This window comes from Cavia porcellus, unplaced genomic scaffold (assembly GCF_034190915.1).
Source record: "Cavia porcellus strain 051 isolate PalLab524CR breed Dunkin Hartley unplaced genomic scaffold, mCavPor4.1 scaffold_15, whole genome shotgun sequence".
Taxonomy (NCBI): Eukaryota; Metazoa; Chordata; class Mammalia; order Rodentia; family Caviidae; genus Cavia; species Cavia porcellus.
Window position 1 is genome coordinate 16,655,391 of NW_026947498.1, and position 9,015 is coordinate 16,664,405.

At 34.7% G+C, this 9,015-nt stretch overlaps 1 pseudogene; it reads right to left on the reverse strand.

Annotated features, from left to right (window-relative positions):
- Nucleotides 1-5,007: 5,007 nt before the first annotated feature.
- LOC100727309 (serine/threonine-protein phosphatase 4 regulatory subunit 2-like) lies at nt 5,008-6,267 on the reverse strand (annotated as a pseudogene).
- Nucleotides 6,268-9,015: the final 2,748 nt, after the last annotated feature.

Below are 9,015 nucleotides of genomic sequence, written 5' to 3' on the forward strand. Positions count from 1 at the left end.
ATCTTAACGTGGAGAGTGCAGATTGAAAATTCTCAGTTTTAATTCATAGTAAGGCTAGATTGTCTTTTAAACTATTTTCTGTTTTTAATACTCCATCTTGTTACACATCTCAAACATGTAACTCAGTGTCTCCAATGTTTTCTCTATTTATCTAAATTGACTTAAAATGTTTGTTTTCAAAAAGACAGATGATGCTGAAGATTCAAAATTGAGTTTGGTGGATAATAGCCTACAATAAATAATCAGAAATAGTCCAATCATTTGGAACAATATGGTGTACAATAAGATATTGTTCATGGTATAGAAGAGCAGTCAGTTTAAATCAGGTGTGGTGGTCACAGTTGTGATGCCAGCACTTGGAAGTTTATTGCAGAAGGATCACCATGAGTTTGAATCTGTCTGGACACCATAAAGAGTTCAAGAGCAACCTGAAATGCATAGTGAGATCCTGTCTTAACAAATAGAAAGAAAAAAAGAAAGAAAGAAAGAAAGAAAGAAAGAAAGAAAGAAAGAAAGAAAGAAGAAAGAAAGAAAGAAAATAAAAGTGAGTTTGATATTAACCCATGGCAGACTGTTTAAAAGAGTCAGTTTTACTTTTGTAAATACTTATAACTTTGAGTCACATTTAACTTTTCAAAGGTTTCAGTAACCAGAAATGTGTTAATGATCACAGTATATATCAGTACAAATCAAGTAAAAGTTTAATTCTTTTTTCTATTCCTTGAAGATCCCAAAATAGTTTTACACAAGTAAAAGCAATAGTTTTACTCCTTTTTCCAGGTGTTTTAAAGAGATGTGAGCCCTTATTCTAAGAAGACTATACATAAGACTAAGGCTAAATCTGGCTCAGACAGAATTCATTACTTAAAAGGGTGTGTAAATTGCTAATTAACAATGTATACCTGCATCTCAAGAAACTGAAGACAACAATTTAACACCAAGGCAATTAGAAATAATTACATGATAAGATTATGAGCTGAAACTAATATAATGGGAAATAAATGCGCAATAGAAAGTCATCAAGTCAAAATTTGGTTCTATGCAAAATCCACTGTAATTAATAAGCTACCAAAAAGGACTCAGCAAGTTAAATTGCGATGCAAACTTTCCATTTCTGTTGAGAACTATCCTGCAGGACTTAGGTAACATATCATAGATATTCAAAAAGTGAAAACAAAAATGAAAATGAAAAACTCACCGTTGCCAGTCTAACCTCGTGTTACCCAGCACACTTGGCCTTTCCCTTTTGTTTGGCTCTACTTGGCATCTCCAACACTGGGTACCAGGTGCCCACTTTCTGTCATCTTTACGTTTACTGTGAAGTCTTTTGGTGGCCACTTAGGAACTGCTAGCATTCACTGTTGTGAAAATTATTTTAACAGCTGGGAAACAGCATTTATGCATGTAGTTCTTTTTCTGTTGAGCTTTTCTAAAATAAAACATTTCACATAAAATTTCTTCAAAATTACTCCAGCCTGCATATTTCCCATCGTTGCCTTGAATGAGGCTGTCACATAGTCCTAATACAGGATTACTCTACTTTGTACAACGCAGTCGATTCTGATATCCTTCCAATTCCTTTTAGGTTTTTTAAAACTGCATATTTTGGGGCTGGGGATTTAGCTCAGCGGCATAAGCCCCTGCCTTGCAAGTAGGCAGTCGTGAGTTTGATTCCTGGTACCGATAAAAAGAAAAAAGAGAAAAACAAAACAAAACAAACAAACAAACAAAAACCCTGCATATTTTAATGTTTCTCGTATTTGTTGATTTTTTTTTTCTTTTGCAGTGCTAGGTGTCAAACACTGAGCCTTTTACTTAGCTATATTCTCAATCCTCTTATTTTTATTTTGTAATTTCAGACAGGATCTCTCTGTCACCAGTTTGCTCAGTCTAGTCTCAAACTTGTCATCCTCTGCACCAAAGTGCTGCAGTTGTAAGCCTGAATCTTTCATAGATTTCTCCATATGTTTAGTTTTGTAAAAGGGCTACTTTTATTTTTAAATTATCTATTATATAAAAACAGAAACATGCATACTTCATGGGAATAACTTGATGTTCAAATATATGCATATATTGCATAATTTTTCAATGTTAAACATATCTGCCTCATAAAATGTATGTCATTCCTTTATGGGAAAATTTTTCAAAATTCTTTTTCAAACTATAGTGTATGATCATTACCTACAGTACCCTGTCATGCAATAGTCCAAAAGAATAATTTTTTTCAGTACTTGAGATTGAATCCATATCCTCCACTAAGCTGCTTCCTCAGATGTGTGCATAGTCATTGATGTTGTCTTTATTGTTGTTTATTTTGGGACAAGGGCTCCCTAATGTGACTCACTAAGCTGCACGGGCTATCTTGAATTGGCATTTCTCTGAACTTAACTTCCCAGAGTTCTGATGTGACAGATTTGTGCCTCTATACCCAGTTAACAAAATAGCTATTTTTATCTACTTATAACAATACCCACTGAAAACTTTTTTCCATCATTCTGTACCACCTACCCACCATGACATTGGTTAACCAACAACATTATAATTCAGACCTGAAGAAACAATAGCTATGACTTTTTCTCTAGGGCATTGCTGTCTTTTCCCCCAGGAACATGAGCTAATACCTCAGCTCCATGTCTGGTGCGCCTTCCCCAAAGAGTGAAAAAATAAAGTAACTACAAAAAAAACTCACTATAAGAGCTGTGGAAATGGCATTTACTAACAATATGAAAGCTGGTAGTAAAAGACTGAGTAGTCTGATTGCAACTATTTAGGTGACAAATTTTTGTTTCTTGTGAGTATTTAAATAATTTAGGAGGCCCTATAAGAATTCATTCTTGGGTTGAAAAAAAATTAGTTTGTAGATCAGTTTGTATGTGCAAATACATAAGCAGAATTGATTGCAATTAGTGCCAGTGTCTTTAAATATCCTCTCCAATTCCCAAAAAAGTGATATAGTGCATTTTGCTAAATACCTGTCAATAACTGACGTGCAATATTTTCCATCACAGTCATTTTACCTGTTCCAAGTGAAATATGGGTGAGTCCCTAAAACATGCAGCAGTTTCTGGCCAACTTTCTATCATTTATCAAGAACATGTATCATTTATCCATATTTTATTAATAGTCCTTTAATATATTGCCGTGTAGTATTTCATGATATAAATAAATTACAATTTGTTTGTCCATTCATATGTTAACATGATGATTAGCTTTCAAAATTTGTAAAAAAAATCATATTTTTTTAAAAAATACAGACTTTTGTACAGATTTTGGATGAACATAAGTTGTTCAATTTGTTGAAAAATGATAGGCCTACATATAGCACTGCCAGAAAATTAAAACCTTTTAAATGTGGATATAACAAGCTTTCTTGTCATCAATTAAATAAATTTTGTCACTACACATGTTTTTGGGAGCCTTTGTTCACTATTTATTTTTCTTTTGTTATGTGGAAGATAAAAACCAGAGCCTTACACATATCAGACAAGGCACATATCACTGAGATACATCTGCAACTCCATGCCTCAGTTTCTAAGTTGAAATTTTTAATTTTTTAAAAAATTGTCTGTTGTTCATAAGCAATTATATGTTATTCATAGAAGACCCTCTTACCGCATCTGACCTACAATTAGTTTTTTCCATTTGGTATTTTGAAAAGTATTTTAAATAATTACAATGTACCTCATAGAACAAAAGCTTTAATATTCATAAAGCTCATGCTATCATTTGTCAGCTTGTAAATTTATTCTTATAATTATAAGCTCATCACAGGAACCAGTATTAAATATTTTTCTTGTACAATCATAGTTCTAGAAGTTGTATATTTTAAATGTATGTGCATGTCTATGGTCCAGTTTCACTTTATATTTGTATCATGTGGCAGCCCTCATATTATGTGTTAAACTAAAGATAAGCAGAAAAGAGAGTCTATCCGCAGAATTCTTTTTTCATTGTGTTAATCTTGTTATGATTTTCACTCATGACTATAATGTCTCCCATCATGCTCTGTCTCTCCATATTGCACTGCAGATTAACTCACAAACACGTGAATTGTGGAGTCTACGAAAACTTTTGAATCATAAAAAATATGCTCAAAGCTTATTCTGGAACCACTTGTGTCTTCAGAATGATAATTTTGGTTATATTTTGCAGCATAGGTGGCAATTTGATGATAAGTTCACATACTAAGTTATATTAGTCATCACATCAAAAACAAAACCAAATGAATTATGTTTATATGTAGAGTTGTCATCAAAATCAGGGAAGGTGGTCCAAACTTACTAAAACAGCTTAAACATGCAAATGATATATCTGCTTGTTCTTTTCTACTTACAACTATGATGATTTTGTTTTTACTTTTCAGTTTAAAAAATGTAATTCTGAATTTAAAAAATCTATACACAAAACAATGATTTGATCAGACCACCATTCCCCCAACAAAGACGTCCACAGTCACCAGGACCCAGAACAGCTGACATTCACAGTTCTTACACATACAACACTTGAGGATTTATCCTTGAATTGCTTTATTTTACAACCTGCCTCTATTGTAAGTCCAAGGCTCTATTTTGTTTTATTTTATTTTATTTTATTTTATTTTATTTTATTTTTGGACAGTGTAAAACCAGAACTGTGTGTAAAATACTGTATTGACATATTTCTAAGCACTTTGCCTCATCATTTTTCATGGATGACTCTGAGACACCATCTTTAGTTTTACTGGTATTGGAACCTACTGATAATTCTGTTCCAGACAGTCTGAACTGCTATTTACAGGGCCTATATTTTCATTACCTGGAATGTGAACTCTCCAGCATGAGACAGATCAGATTCCTCCATTTGATTATTTTCATTCAGTTAAGATACAATTGGACTCTTTTTTCTGTATTTTTTTCTTTCTAAGCTCATGTCTCTTGATGTCATACAAGGCTATAAAAATATGTGTAGTCAATTTTTATTTTCAAAATGTCTCCACAGTTAAGTTTATGAATTTTGATGTTCTAAAGTTCAAGTTAAGAGTCCCTGAAACTCAGCTGCAAATAGAGAAAAATGGGTGGAAAATCCAAAAATCAGTGATATAGGGTCCCATTAAGTTACATTCACCCATGGAAACAAAAATCAAAACAAAAACATAACAAGTGCAAGAATGTGAGGATTTCCTTATTCCACACTTTTAGAGATGTCTTTAAATGTGTTCTTCTTCCTCTTCTGCACAAACCATCTTCTCTTGCACAGTACTGCCTGGTATAATCACCTTCTTTGTCTTTATCTGGAGTCTAAGGCGATGCTTCTGTTTCTTCAACCATAGCTGAAGAAATCTCCCTGGAGGTTCTCCCACTGGCTATCTCTCTGACTGCACACCTTTGTCATACCTGAGTCTTTTTACTTCATGCCCCTCAGATTCCACAGCATCTTCATTTGGATGTTTGTAGTTTGTTTGTTTTATCATAATTTTATTTTTAAAAAAGCAAAATGGGGGGAAAAGGATAGAAATGATACAGAACTTCAAATAAAAAGTAAGCAATTAACCCTAGTTAATATATTGCAGATTGTTATCTTGTAACTAGTTGTTCAGGTTACAAAATCTAGAGACAAAAGTAATCAATCAAACAGTGGATGTTTATTTTTTAGAGCTGAGGGAGGAAACTTCTGATTGAGATGTCTGTAAATCACTGATTTTTCTTTTCACTTGACTGTGAGTTGATTCTTTGCTCTCTATGCTCTCAGGCAAACCATTTGTTGTCAAGGGGACTGAGAAAAAAATCTTAGGTGCATTCAGTTGCTTCAGTGCACCAGGCTCACTTATATCAGACCCATCAGTGTAGCTTGGTGAATTTCCAGGAAACACAACACCATTCATTGGATTTAAACTGCTGGAATTATTTTTCTCTGAAGGATAAACACAGCTAAGGACCATTACATTCTTTCCTACTCCTCTGAGAAACTTGTCTGCGTCTGTAGTTTTTCCTTGGATCTGCTAGCAATTCACCCTCTGGCTGAAGAGTCAAAGGGAAACCTTTAACACCGGTGACAATAAGTGTTCTTTCGTTCATCAAAAGAAATATATTCCACATGAGTATTTGGAGCTTGGTTGGGGAGCTGATGTTCTAAAATCATCCATCACTTTCTCCAGTTTGAATGTAAAATAGCTTATAAATTGGGACCGAATCAGTGTTTCCCCAGTGTTGGCTACAAGACAGAGAAATCGATCCAGGGGACAGGACCAAGGTCCCTTTGCCCCTTTTGCTCAAAATCTCTCAGCACCTTCTGCAGCCCGTGACCTCCAGGGCGTCCTGAAGTCCCGCACAGGCTGCACTCCACTCCCTTCACCCCAGACCCCTCTCCTCCTCCTCCCTGCACTCACTGGGGCCTGCAGGCAGTGGGTGGCACCCAAGGGAGCCGGCACCTCCCAGAGCAGCTGAGCAGTTAACCCCGTTAATCAGGCACCTGTGTTAACTGTACAGCTAAGCTCCCGAGAATGCTGATGGTTAATATGGGGGCACAGCTGTAAGGCAATGTCAGGGAAGCATAGTGCACTTGGAAAGTGCCCGCAGAACTCCCCGCTCTGGCTTCCCCTGTCTCCTCACTCCTGCCTCTGTGACCAGGCTAGACCAGGGCTCCCCAGTAAGAACGGTATAGAAGGGAAAACAAGACCCTGTTTGGGGCTCTCACGTGGACACTAGTGCTGCCAGGGCTGCTGGGAATAGCGATGTCCTTTTCTCCAGCTCCGTGTCTGGGTGGCTTTGTTCCGGGTCCCCTTTACCTCCTGCCTGACTTCCACCATCCTGCTATGGCCCGTTAAAACATCCTGTAAGTAAAATGTTTGAAGGCTCCTAATAAATACCAACCTGTTTTATACCTATGTTCTCGAAACAATGTTTTTCCAAATAAAATTTAAAAAAACCAGTTTATCTCAATCTATATATCTTCTTATCATTAACTGAAATTTAAAAAAATCTTGTTTAATGTATGCCTTCTAACAAGCATCAGAAGTAATACATTTGTTTATACTTGGTCCCAATTTCTAGACATAGCTCATTTTTCATGTTTCATACTCTTTTTTTGAATACAAAATTTAACATAGGCTAGTATTACTTTACGTAAAACTAAAACATGAATATTCATGTCAGAGTACATTTTAAAAATAATCAATTCCCTCAATTAAAAATCATGACATAGAAATAGTTCAGAGTATTTGTACAGAAAACATTGGTGTAAACAAAATCCCTGTTGAATTATTTATAGTGTCATAAACAAAGCTTAACACATATCAAGAAACAAAGAAGTTATTTCTGTACATTTCAGTTTGCCTCATAAAAGAAGGGTGGAGACTAAACAGTTATTTTCAAACTTGACATCTGTTTTTTCTCAGAAAATGTATTACTTTTGATGTTTGTCTCATGCAATATCATTACTTTACTTATTATTTATAGCTTTAGAACTAAAAAAATATTTCTGCAGTTTTCCTTTAAATAACCATCAACATAGAATCAAGTAGAAAATGTATAGATTCATAGCAGGGAAAATTAGCATTTTGTCTGTTTTCATTTGTCTTTGAAAATCTTTATATAAGATGACTCTAAATATTTAAATTACAGAACTGAGTCACAGAGAACAAACGAGCTTTGCTACCTAACAGCATGTTATATTAAGATGAAGACCATGATCAGAATACCGTCCTATCATACCAGGCTGCAAAATCTGTGCTAGGCAGCAGTAAACCATGTCTGAAGCCTACATGTAAACCGAGGCAGCTAGTAATGCTGTCCAAGTTTAGGTTAAAACCCTAAACTTTTAACACAGGGAATTTTGGAAGTATGCTTATAACTGAATTGTGAGGAGGTCAGGCAGAGATTGTGCAGAAGATGATAGAGCACTTTGTAAAGGACGATACAGTGCAGTACAAACTCTACCTCTGTGCTGGCGACACACACCCAGGCCAACGAAAGTGTGTCCCTAGCAGACAGTATATGCACCTATGTGACCAGACAGGGAAAATGTAGGTGTTACCAAAAACAGCATGCAGTTGAGCAATAAGCACATGTGCCTAGGAAAACAAGCATTTATCTTAATAAGCAGAAATTTAAGTTTTCTTAATAAATTAGTATCTGGTTTATTTTAATTATTTAATTTTAGTAACTATGTTATAGTAGCTATGTTATAGTAATTACAAAACTATAACAGCTAATTGCTTGTGATTGTTAAAACGATATATATAAAACTAATAATACTAACAAAGGTTGGCTTATTTATTAATTTTTGGATGTAGGGAGTTGCAGTCAGACATTCAACACAATGAAAAAATTGATCATGTCTCTTCATCAGACATTTTATGACATCTCCCCAGAGAAGACTATCCTTTATTAACAATCAATCTTTATTCATACCATGACATTTTGGCAGTGTGTACATTTGGGGACAACTATTTTTAAACATGAAGCATACGAAAGTAAAATTACATGAAAAATTTCTGAAGACCATGTTGAGAACTCAGTAAAATGGAACCAGTTTCACCCAAACCAGACATCAATGAGTTATTTTCACAAGTGGTCACATATTCCACCAAGTTATGTTTACTCTGAATTCTTTATGCATTATTATTCAAATATATAAAGAGGACGTTGTGTTGCTTATACACTTTGGCTATAATATATATACAGGTGTGGCTGACAACCATCTCTCTTAATGCGGCCTAAGCGAGCCAAAAACACTAGACATCCATGATCTAAAACCAAACTTCCTTTCAAAAGCAATTACACTGTGTATAGTAAAAGAAGTGTTCTTCCTGGGGATATTAATCAACAATATAGTAAAAGAAGTGTTCTTCCTTGGGATATTAATCAACAATGTAAAAATATATATAAAATGCAATAATATTCAGTTATAGGGATTTAAATCAAGGTATATCTAGGTTAAAGAGTGGACTTTAGAAAAAGAATTGTATTATTTTGGTACATTTTATAAGTTCTACAGTATGAAAGACAAGTAGTTTTTTTTCCAGATCATTATTCATTT